This window comes from Drosophila sechellia, chromosome X, assembly GCF_004382195.2.
Source record: "Drosophila sechellia strain sech25 chromosome X, ASM438219v1, whole genome shotgun sequence".
In the NCBI taxonomy this organism is placed as follows: domain Eukaryota; kingdom Metazoa; phylum Arthropoda; class Insecta; order Diptera; family Drosophilidae; genus Drosophila; species Drosophila sechellia.
This window is the reverse complement of record NC_045954.1, coordinates 22,270,323-22,283,239: the sequence shown is the minus strand read 5'-3', so window position 1 is coordinate 22,283,239 and position 12,917 is coordinate 22,270,323. Positions and strand designations below refer to the sequence as shown.

Sequence of the window (12,917 nt, the reverse complement as noted above, 5' to 3'; positions counted from 1 at the left end):
AGGCGGAAGTGGAGCGGGAATGGAGGAAACAGGGTAATGTGGGAAAGCTAGAAAAGCAACTATTTTCTGGCCATGCCAAATGATTTAATACCTTGGTCGAGCATTTCTACAGAGAAATCGCATTAGCCATTCAAAATGCATACATTAACTTGCAAAACGGTATTTAAAAACAATATTTATATATACATATATGCATTGGCACTAAGGAATTAACGCTTTCCTAACTTGTAGTTGACATTTCAAGTTTTGGTATGCTTCTTTATAAAAACTAGTGAGGAATGATGCACTGAAGCTAAACTCTTTTCTTCTTTTCGGTACATGTATAGAAATAGCTAATTGTTAAAAAAAAGAAAATGTAAATAATAATAATAATAATTTATTTTATTAACATACATAAAACTAGAAGGGACTACTTCCTCTTAGTGTCAGGCAAATCAACAAATCAACAGCAGTGTCGAGCTAAAAGAAAAGATAGCAATGAAAATTCGGCTCGAATCAGAGTGCAAGAAAATACATTGGACGCTTTTCTTTGAGGTCGGTTGGACCACTAACCCCCCACCCGCACCCGCCACTCCTTGCCGTTTTTCTCCGATTTTCGTCCCTCTCTTCCCACTTTCCCGGCAGCTGCTAACGAGCGGCGAGTCGAGCAATGATTGCGGTTACTTGCTGGTTTTCATTTCATTTTTCATGCCACTTCTTCTGGCTGGGGTTGGGGGAGTGGGTCAACTGGCCGGGGCATAGTGGTGATGGGGATGGGAGTGGCGTAGGTCCTCCGAAGGTGTTGGCTCCGGCTGAGCCGAGCCGAGCTGAGCTGAGCTGAGCTGTGCACTATGGGGCATTTGGCCTGTTTTTTTTACAAAAATTAATAACTCCTAAACTATGGGAGATATTTGGATGCATTTTTTTTATGTGTTACATATGCCCCCAGGAATATTTTGGAAAAGTGGGCGTGCCCCCAACTCCGCCCCAATTTTTTATTTTTATTTTTTTTTTAATTTTATATTTTTAAAGTTAAGTTTTAATTTTAATATTATATCTTTACAATCAATAGAGTCTGAAGAATCGGTGTCACGTTCAAATTCGCAAGCTAATATTTGAAATTCAAATTTTGAATGACTTCTGGTGGAAGAGATAGTCGCTTATGTTTTCGAATGCTCCTTTTTATATTTATTGATGATATTATGGGATATTATTTATATTTGCCTTGGCTGGGTTCAAAAAAAGAATTTTAAGTATGTCTGCAAGATCCAGAAGGCCGCGCTTCCGTGCAGCTAGCATTGCAGCTTGACCCAAAAGACGTTCGTTGTGGTTCTGCGCCCATACGAGTTCATCTACTTGCTGTCTTCGGCCACTCAAACTTTTAATATAATATGACGTTTTCGGGCATACAGCTAATTTCCTTTCCTTTTTATTTTTCTCTTTTACCTTCAGGACTAGGTGTTCTTCTAACCACTTTGAAAAACTTTCGAAAGTTCATATATTTTTCGATTGCATTTTCTCCAATTTCGCAAAAGATTGACTGAAAACATTCGTTATTATTACTATTCGTTAATCATTCATTAAAGTCTAGCTTGCTATCAGAAAAATGCCCACTAATAAAAGTGCAAAAAGAATTTTCCTTTTGACGAACACCCTTTTGCTTGCGCCACCCTTCCAGCAGGGCAGCATTGGCAATCGAGATGTTGTTCCCTAAAAATTGAAATTTCTCAAAAACCCGCAAAAAACGCACATAGAGACTACCTGATATGAGTTAGGAATTGAACACACTACAACATGGATATAAACACATACTGAACAAATTTGAACAAATTGTTATAGCTCTATTCAAAGTTGAAATTTTTTTCTAACAGCTACATGTTGACACCACTTGCTAAATGTAGAAATAGATATAGAAATAAATGTAGATGTAGAAATAAATTGTTAGAAATAGACGCACACAATTAACAATATATTAATATATATACATAACACAAACCTGAATATTGATTATCCATTTCAAATTTTACTCTTTTACGATCTTCTTTTAAAATTTTAACACTTTGAAAGTTAAGCTAAATTTTGCGCGCATTGCAGCCACCTGGTATGTGCTCGCAACAGCTGAGTTCAACAGCTGTTATTATAACAATACACTGTTAAAATTACTTTTGCCGGCTAAAACATAATAGTTTAACATATTTCCAATGTATTAATACTAAAATACTTCAATTTTGCATACTTGTGAAAAACACATTTTTGCAAAAAAAAAAAACAGGCCAAATGCCCCATAGTGCTGTGGTGTCTGCCTGGACGTCCTAGTGATCCTGTCGCTTGTTAAGCACTTTAAACAATGTGGCAGCCCTGGCGCTCGTCTTGTTAAATTTAATTTTGCCACTTGCCCGACCAATGACAGGGCACGAAACGAATTCCGACAGCAGTCCGAGAAGTGAAATGATGCATTTGGCCTCCACACCCTCTCCTTGGCCACTCACTGGCCACTCCGCCTCTGCGCAGACAATTTGTCAAATGAATTCCGAGTCATTTTGGAAAATTGCATAAGCAGGAAAGGAAAAACGGCAGGGAGCGCACGGAACTGGGGACACTTGACATGACACTTGGAGTGGCCCGGGGAATCGCCGGAATGCAGCAAGGCAAAATGTTTCAAATGCATTTCGCTTTAGATATTACCTGGCAAGTGAAAAGTACGAGGTGGCATCTCGGCAAACCCGGCGAAGGTGAGAAAATGTGCGCCCGCATTGTTGCACGCTGCAGCAGCGTAAAATTTAATTTTCCAATTAAACGACGAAGTTTTTTGTTGCGTCTGACTGTTGTTTGTTGTTGCGGAAAGTTTGTATTTTTTGGGCATCAAACTGACACCGGGGAATATTACAAAACCCCCAAAACGCAACGGGCGAGATAAAAGTTTCAGCTGCAGCGGAAAAAAATATAAGACCCTGACCACTCTGGCAATTTGTTTTGCGCATCGAATGCACAAACATTTTCAGCACCGCCAGAAATGTTTTAAAAATACATACAAGTGCACGTGGCCACGAAAAAGAATTTTTAAATATATATTTAATCAAACGGTGCGGGGGAAACAGGCTATATCGTATCCTCTCTTCGTTTTTTCGTTTGTTCGTTTACTTGAAAAGCTTAATATACAGAGCTCACATTATGTACAACCAATATCATTGGTAGTCACAATACTTGAAGTACTTGGTTACAACTTTCTGTTAAAGTTGCATATCCCAATATAATCACTATCTATTAGGGATAAAAAAGAAAATGAGTATATTGATATTTTAATTTTTCCAACAAGGTTAAGGAGAGTATTTTAGTTTTGCTTATTTGATCTATCAGTACCCTAAAATTCCCCATTTTTCTGAACAAATATTATATTGCGGGTGCGAAATGTGGGAAGCGCATATCGTGATTTCACCAGAAGATCATGTGGTAGACAACGTTGAGACCTTGAGAAATTCCCAATATATTTGGGATATGTTCGAAATTGATACGGTTGGTGAAAGCCAAGTAAACGAGGCAACATTGAAGTGGCAACGGGCTAATTCCGTGGCCGTCAGTTGGCCGAGTAACCGTGAAAAGTTTTCGACACTTTAGCAGTAACCGTGAAATTTGTATAAATTGCACTTGACATTTTCTCCGCGCATTTTTCAGCTAAACTTTCGCCATAAACTAGCGAGGGGAGAGCGAAAGGTTCGCGACTTGTTCCACATTAGCCGGGAGCAATTGAAATTAGTGCTTTAGTCGGAGGGACTCACTTTGGGGGATAGATGGTGGCAAAGTTTTAAGTTTTTCGCGAACAACTTTGGCTGCAATGTGGCGGCAAATTGGACGCTTGGCAAAGACCGAAAATTAAGCGGCCAGCCGCAAGTCATCCGCTTTCCTCGCTCCGTTTTCCGTTTTCCATTTCCCATTTTCCCCACCGCAGGGAGCGATCTCCGGCGAACATGTCCCACTTAATTTAAGAACTTTAATTCATCAGCGTTTAATAATAATAATGCGATGCGAGTCTTGTTAATATCACTCGGTATCTCAGTTTACCCAGGCTGCAACTGGTTGTTAAGTCTAACGGAAATCTGCGAAAGACACCGGATGTCAGGTGTGGTACAATGATCAATTTGGCTCCGGGAAAGCGGAGATCGACAGAGGGCTTAACCAAGTCGATAAATATGACTTGTTAAGCACGTAAATTTATATGAATAAAAGACCTGAGTCCTAAGTTTTCAAATACTTTTTCTAATTTATTTCACATCGTTAATAGAACAAGCTCAAATATAATTGGCTGTTTCGTTTCGAAGTCTGGCTTCCCCAACCGCTATTACGCCTTTAAATTCCTCTCAAAATAAGACCTTATAAACAGGCCGACCAAACCCATTTCGCGGAATACTTATTTCGTTCCATTCCGCACCCACTTCCGTTCCACTTCCGGTCCACTGGTTCCGTTTCATTCTTCTGGGGCAAATAATTAATTATGCAGGGCCCTGAGAACTATGCAACAGATATCGGTGGGTAGCTCGAAAAAAAAACCACTATGCCTCGGCAACTTTCGCTGGGCGTTTGACGTTTCGTTGGCAAAAAGTTAAATGAGTTTTTATGCTCCCCCTTGGAAACACCACCACCATCCCCCTCCCATCCATTCCTGCCATCGCCCATCTCTAATTGGAAAAGGCGCAATGACAATACAAAAGTTTGCTGCTCGGCGAAAATTGAAATAAATTTCCGGCAATAACAACAGCACACAATAAATAACAATGAACGAGTTGGCAGCACCTTGAGGGGGCTGCGAAAGCAGGGGGTGGTGGGCAAGTGGGCAAGTGGGAAAGCGGAAAAATGGGAAAGTAGGAAAGTGGAAAATGAGGGTTGTGGCCACTTAAAACTTGAAGGATCACGATAGGTGTGAGAGGGTGAGGAGCAGCAAGGAAAATGCCTATTTAAAGATGGACTGCCGACTGCCTTCGCCGAAATTCTTATGTTTGCCTCGGCTTTTGGGGCACTCAGACCTCCGCATTCATGTGGGCCGTTAAATCGCTTTAATTGCCAATTTGGCAGGAGAGCAATTAAATGGGGAAAATATTTCTCGTGGCGATTCCGCTAAAATGAATAAATTAATGTGCGCATGAACGATTGCCAGATTGATTGATTGACGCGGCAGCAGCAATCGAGCGAATGTGCTCGGAAAATTGGAAAAGTTTCCTTTGTCTGCGCGGCCGAAAACATTTCACGCTCGACTTTAATTTTTGCGGCCGGCCACGAATGGGTTAAACAAGTTAATTCTGGTTAATGATTGCGTGGCTCTTCGCCTTCCATTATTTGAACTCTTTCGCCCAGCTTGGTCATTGCTTTCGATTGTTTTCAGATAATAAATCATATAAAATGGCGAGATAATAGAAAAAACTAAATGACAAAATTGAAGTTGTTATTTGGTAAAATAAAATGTTCGTATACAAAATATGCAGGCAACCAGTGGTTAAATATTTATGAATATTTAAACATAATTTAATATTTAAGTAAGTAAGAAATGGAATGGAATTGTATTTAACATAAGATAACCACGAGATACAAATTTTTCAGATCGTATATATATATTTCTAATGATTATATATTTCGATGATATATTTCTAATAATAGTGTCGAAATTGTAATTAAAAGTGAACCCAAAACTATCAAAAATTGGGAAAAATCGGCAGGCTTACATGCACGATTTTCGGCTTTCACCTTGTATTTTCGTCGATTTTCCACAGTCTTTTCACAATGAGGACCCCTCGCTAATTGAGTTTGCCACAGAAAAAGAAAAGCCCCGAAAATTCTAATGGGTTTTTCTCCCCTGCTCGTGTGCTTAACGTTTAATTGCGCATATTTTCACGTTTGCTCATTCGCATATTTTGGCATTGCAATAAATATAAAAATAATTAACTCATTAAATAAGCATTTGGCGCTGCAAGTTGTGGGTGAGTCTGTCATAAATACTGCTTAATGTCTTGACCAGTAATGGCGACTTTGGGTCAGGTAATTTTTGGCCACTAGGCCGCAATTAATGCCAAAAGCCGGCACACGGACAGGACATCGTCATTATCGTGCTGAACAACTGAACAACTTGCGGCAACCAACAATAAAGGCATAATTTACAAAACTCATTTTAGCTGGACAGATTCTTGCCTCTTCCAGCCACTTAATAATTTAGTTAATTAATTTTCACACAGCCCAGGCCAGAAACTTTTGTCCGCCTGCAAAACCATTGCACTCAATTAACATTCGGAATTATTTATCCAAATGATCACAGAGCCAGGTATACTACATGTATGTGCCTTGTATATCAAATTGGGCATGTGCAGAAGCTGGATCGGGAGCAACAAGGACACAACACCGACAACCACAACGACAAATGCCGCCCATTGTTGGCATTTGCAATTATTCATACGCCACGTAGATAAATGTGCTGACAGCCCAAACACACACACGCCGTGTACACAGGACATTCCTGCTTAGATTTGTTGCCTGCTTGTAATTGTCGCAGATAATTAAGTCGCCTTTACTCGTAAGTCAGTCCCCGAGCTTTCCCCAGGTCAATGGTTCTGGCTATTAAAGCAGTTACGAAATGGCAGTTGACATACATATTTCCGCCGACTTCCGTTCTATCAGGACTGAAACATACATACATGTATTTGTCGAATTACTCGTAATTTTCTGGGTGCACAGAAAAAAATGTCATGGACAACGAACTTCAAAATAATAATAATAATAATATTCCTCTGTCTATGTTTTTCAATTGAGCACTCAAATTCGCTCTCCTCTTGCGAAAATTAGGAGTTACATACATCCGCAGGATTTTTCTATCATTTCTGCTCGTCGCCTGACGGATCTTTGTCCGTTGCAGTTATTATTATTTACGACCCCCGACGCCACGCCCACTTCAGGCTCGCTCTAAGCATTCGGGGCTTATAAAAGCCAGGGAAGATGCGAAGAGGGAGCTGCAAAATGGCATAAGATTATAAACAAAGTGCTCAGTTTTTGAGTCTTTGTAAAATATTAAAACACATAATTTACAAGGCGGAGTGGCAGGAAAAGGGAAGCGCAAAAAGAGGAGCCACTGGACCTGGGGACGAGGAACAATAGCCAGATTAGAACGCATCCCAAAGACAAAGCCCGTGCAATTTGTTGCCAACGCGAAGTTGGCCCCGAGTTGCAAGTACACAAAAAAAGGATTCGATAAAAGCTGAGTCAAGGAGTTTAGGATATATGAAAAGGAAAGGGCAAAAGGAGAGAGTTACGAGTCCTTTGCAGTCGTAATTAACACTTTTCAGCTTGCTTACGCAGAAGAAATCTTTGCGGATCGATCCTTCTTCGCTGTCTTAAATTTTCGGAAAGTAAGCAATAACATATTATAAATTTATACGATTTCATCATTTTATGACATACAAATTTATGTATTAACTTTTATAAGTCGCAGAAAGGAACTTACAGGTGTTCATACCGAAAGAATATCAATTCCATTAGGTGAAGTGACGGTAAAATTTATGCAGTGCAATTAATGAATTCCGAAACTAATCACCGTAGTTGCGTAAAACTAACGTAGTTTTATCAATTATTTTGTTTTTTGGTTCCCATGTCGAATGTTTATCGCCATGCTCATAGTGTATTGAAAGCAAATATATAGAACCCGACGACTTTCTCAAATTGTTTAAATAAAGACACAAATTAGAAACAAGAGAGAATGCTAAAGTCGAGTTCGCCGACTATCAAACGCGAAATTTAATCATTTTTCTGGGATATCTATAGAAATTGGGGAATTAAATGAGAAACAATTAAAAAAATTTTGCAACGTGTGGGCGTGGAAGAAAGTTTTTTTGGCAAGAAATTATAAGAATAAAAATGTAAAAAAATTTCAACCCACTTTTCAAAATTCAAATTCACTTGTCAAATTGCACTGCGTCAATGTATCTAGAATCGGTATGCTGAATCTCAACCTTCTAGCTTTAAGATTTCCTGAGATCTCGACGTTCCTACGGACAGATCTTAACATGGCCAGTTCTACTCGGCCATTGATCCTGTTCAAAAATATATATACTTTATATAGTCGGAAATGCTTCCTTCAGCCTGTTACATCCTCTTCAACGAACCTAGTATGCACTTTTACTGTACGAGTAACGGGTATAAGAGTTGTATACAAAAGCCAGTCTAGTAAGCTGTAAATTCACGATCCCAATGCCTTAATAGATGACCGAAAATGTAATCCCAACCAAGGCCTCGGTTACCCTTGCAAGGGTAAAATTGAGAGAGGCAGTTGACCATAAAGTGAGCTTTTGCTTCTTACATTAACATGGTCCGCAGGAAGCTCCACAACACCTGATTGTCGAACCAAAGACGAAGTAATATTGATGTTTAGTTGCTGTTACCATGGCAAGGTATCTGTATTTAGCCGCACAAAAGGATGCCGGACAATGGACGCAGGACGAAGAATCCAGAAATCAATTGACCGTGGCCGTGGCAATGGCTTCTTGTAGCTGCCACAGCAGCTGCTGCAGTTTCAAGAGTCCATAAATAATAGGCACTAAGCGTGTGCTCAGTAATCCGACAGCAGTGTCCGAAGTATACGAAAAAAGTGAAAATAAAACCAGAACACAGCAGTACAACAATCCAGTCCACTCCACTGGCAGCCACCCTTTCACTTTCCCACTGGCCCCCTGGCACTGGATTTCTTGTGGCTTGGAGTGGCCAAAGGTGCAACTACTTAAGGCACTAAGACTGTCCCAAGGCAAGCAAAATAAAAACACTCAGAAAAATCCCCAGCTCCATGAGACATACATGCACATGCTCTAAATCAGAACAGTGACTTAGATTACTCGTAGTTATACACATGTGCTTGTAGCCAGCTCAGAGTCGGGTAATAATCACTTTCCTCAAGTTTTTACAGTGTCAGATACCCGCTCTTCTGATTCCGGTGGGGCAGTGCAGTGCACAACATGATCAAAGTCACGACCAGCTCCTGCCCCATCAGATATTAAATGTTTTGCCGTGAGACCGTCAGCTGCGCCCGCAAATTCCCTCCGCTGCACAGCATATTTTCCTTATTTTTCCTGGCCTGTTCAACTTTTGCCTGTCTTTTGGCTTCTACACCTTTTGTTTGGGGCGATAAAAGCACCAGCTCGTCGGGAGTGATAAATGAAACTATAAATAATTATGCTAAATATTTTGTTTGACACATAAGCACAAAGCGCTGATAAAAGCAGGCTTAGAAAGAAAGCGAGCAAAATTATAGAATAATCAAATCACAGTTGATGAAGCCCTAATCACTTGATGCTGCATAGAATATCTTCCACAAATGGAGATAAATAAATAAAAATATATTATATAAATAAATATGTATTTCATGTAGTGCATGTTTCGACCTTATAACCCTTTAACACATCTATTAAGGCGGATCACCCGTGAGTGCTCACATCCATCATAAAATTACACGGAGAATATTCATTTCAACATGCACCTTATGCTCATAGTGATATCTACTTTTCAATATATCTTTACAACACATCAGGATTATTGATATTTTTGTTAAATAGTCCCGTCCAGCTTCTGTGGCTTCGATCTCCGACACACGAGTACGTAAAGAATCAAGTGGAATTTTTTAAGTGCATATTGGTGTGTTTTGCCCTGTCCGCCTCTCGATGGCCGGACAAATGCGACCTCGTTAGAGGCTGGCTGGGGAAAACGAGTTAATCGAGGGCTGCAGAAAGGTATGGGTGGTTGTAGGTATGGACAATGGACTGCGGAAAGCGGACCGGAAAAGGGCGCTAATTGCGTGGACATGCCAAATGTCGCACCTGTGCTGGCCAAACAGGACAATCGCCAAACTGGCGGACAGGAAGCGAGAGCCGAGAAGCGACGGAAAAGGATCAAGGATAGGTGAAATGGCACACAACAGGCGCAAAAATGACAATAAACATTAGAGGAAAATACAACAACGGCAGGAGCACATCAAAGGGCAATATCACGTGGCTCGTATCCTTTTTTCGCACTTGTCCCGAGTCCGTTGTATCCTCTCCAAAGGATGCATAACATAGAAGAGAGAGGGAAATCAAACGAGCTGGCCGCAATGAAAGCGCAACACGTAATTGTTGTTCCCATCTATTGGACGTTCGACTGAGATGGGCGCATCTGAGAAGGACACACGCCCAGGATAATAACACTTGAAAGGCCCACAAAATGAAACAAACGATAGAACAATCATGAGAATAGAATGAAATACTCGAGTTCGAAGGAAACACGCATAATATGATGCCATGGAAAATCCCATCTTATAACTATATAATTAAAATCCCATCTTATAACTAAATAATTAAGTTAACTAAGTAAAAAATGCACATAAACTGTGGTCCTAAAATGATACCGTTAATAATACCTACAAACTAAGGAAAATTAAAAAGGGGGAAGAACAAATTTTTCCATAAAAATAAACTTTTTAGGGCGAGAATTATTTTTATGCTGGACTTCAAAACAATATAGAATCGACAAGATAAAGTCGAATTTAACGAATTAATAAGGTTCCTGAAACTTTTGCTTTCCGAATTTTCCTAAGACAAAAATCGGATGGTTTTACGTAAAATCGAATTTTTTACATGCTACAAAAAATGTGTTCTTTAAATCCATGAGGCGGATTAAATACTTGTTAAGTGAGTATCTGCAAAAGGAGGAAAAAAGCAGAAGCAGCTGATATCTATTGACTTGGTTGGCTTCACTTTGCAGTGGTAAGTGAATTAAGCGAGGCAGTCTTCATTCGGCAGCTTCACTTGGCCAAGTTAAGGCTATAAAAATGCCGGACCTGGACAAAGTGGAATTCAGCTTGCAAAAGGACAAGGTCTCCATTGTAGTGAGTGGTGTGGTGGTAACTTGGCGATTGTGTTGAGACAACGTGTCGCATTTGTCATAATTGAAACTACTGTTTGTACTGTTTTGACGAAAGATCAATGCATAAACACTAAACAATTAAAAAGCTAATAAATAAGAAGTGACGTTTTCCGAGACTGTTCTCCACCGCTACATAGCGGTTACATAACATTAAAAGGCTAGTTGTTTGAAACGAATCTTTTTGAGATTTGACGGGTAAAAGCATTTTATTTTATAAGGTAGTTCACCTGTTGGGATTAGGCAATTAACTGGTTCCACTGGACTGGACTGCATCGCAGCACCAGCTTTTGTGTGCTGTTGAGGCTTCTATGTATTTTTTTCCATCCATGGTTGTTACAATTTTGTTCTTTGCTTTATATGTAGTTCATAGTATAAACATCTTTTTTGTATTTCACGACCGCCAGAGCTTGCGGCTTAAAGTGGTTGGCAAACAAGGACCCTGCCGCCGGATCGGCGAGTAATCAAAGCTGGACACGAAGCTCGAGGCTTCATCTTGGATGTTTGCGGACCTCTTGATGGTGTCTGGTGGCTGGTGGTGTTAGGTTTAAGGCTATGACTTGGGGCTGAGCACATTGCTAAGCCTGGAACTCGTCTTGCTTTTCCCCGGGGCTCGCTCCCTCTGACCTGCCGTAGTCAACAGGCTCAGAGGCCGATCCACCAAGAAAGTGCCTTCTAGCCTGGGCAGGGGTATCAGAACATGTCCGGGTCTTCTGAGCGGACTGCTCTCCCTGCTCTTCAGGATCTCCCTTCTTAGGACGAGGTCCTCCTGTAGTTCCTCCTCCTGCCAGTGGACATTCATCTTTTCGCGTTCCCTGTTTGAACTCGCTGCTGTAGGGACAGCGGGTCCAGGTTCACCGCTCTTGGCTGCACCAAAGATCAGACCTGGGATACTCATGTCACTGGATGGTCCATCTGGCCAGACACGGAATGGATGCTGATGTCCGGCAGACTACGGCAGCTGCTGAAGACACTGCCCCCAGTGTTGGTCTGGTCGGAGTTTGGAACCTCGCGCGTAAACAGCTCCATTATACTCGGTGGTGGGACGACCTTGGGTGCAGACTTAAGTCGATGCAGCGTGATGCAGAACTCCTGGAAGCCATGCACGGTGTGAAAGTTGTTCGGCTGATCCTTGCTCAGGACAGGTTAATGTCGTAGCTCCCAATTCCTGTGTGCGAGGCGGTCTGACGACCTAGCCCTGGCGACCAGACGCGCTGGTAGTGTGCCGCGTCCGAATCCAGTTGCGACTTGTCCAGGCGATCTATGGCGCTCTGTAGGGCTGGATCTAGCGCCACCTCGCGTGCTGTGCGGACGTCATGACGCCAAAACTTCTGGTGCCGCTGAACGCTGGAGCCACCTCCTTAATCCTCAAAACCACCACTCCCATCAGCCAAACGCAAATTATGTTAAGGAGGGTGGGGCCATGCTGACAACTGCACAAACTAGCTGACAACTGCACAAACTAGTAGCTCAATGGAAAGCTGGGAGGATACGACCTGTGCTTACCAGGCTGGCCAGGGGCTCATGGTCGTCCGGCAGTACATGAACTCCGACGGCCAGGGCCCACAGAAGTCCGGCATTAACAGCAGGTGGCAGGAGGGAGGCTGAGATGGCCACGCCCACCAGGGACCCCGTATTGCCACCCAAAACCGCTATGGCGCCCGCCGCTCCCGAAGCCAGAGCGGTGCATACTCCGATGGCAAGGGAGTGCGTGTCGCACCGTGAGACGATTTCCTCCGTGAGACCCTTGGAAATCGCGAAAAAGTGACCGAAACCACAGACCATGGCGCCAAAGAAGAATCCAATAGCCACAGACGCAGCTATACCCAGGAGTTCGTTCTTCAGACCCAACACCGCAGGTCCCGATCGCCGATCACTGAACCGAATATGGCCGCTATGATGGGGCCCATCAAGGGGAAATCAGCATGGAGCTGGAGAGAAACAGAAAGCTATTCTCGACCAGACCCACGCACGATAGCAGAGCGGCAGCCATGAGCAGCACCACGAAGTCAAAGGTTAAA

At 42.0% G+C, this 12,917-nt stretch overlaps 1 protein-coding gene and 1 pseudogene across 1 annotated transcript in view; one reads left to right on the top strand and one right to left on the bottom strand.

The window, feature by feature from the left end:
• LOC6621439 (chaoptin) overlaps nt 1-12,917 on the top strand; it is a 239,917-nt gene that overhangs the window by 125,676 nt on the left and 101,324 nt on the right. The window lies entirely within an intron of this gene.
• Nucleotides 11,302-12,910, bottom strand: LOC116802180 (annotated as a pseudogene).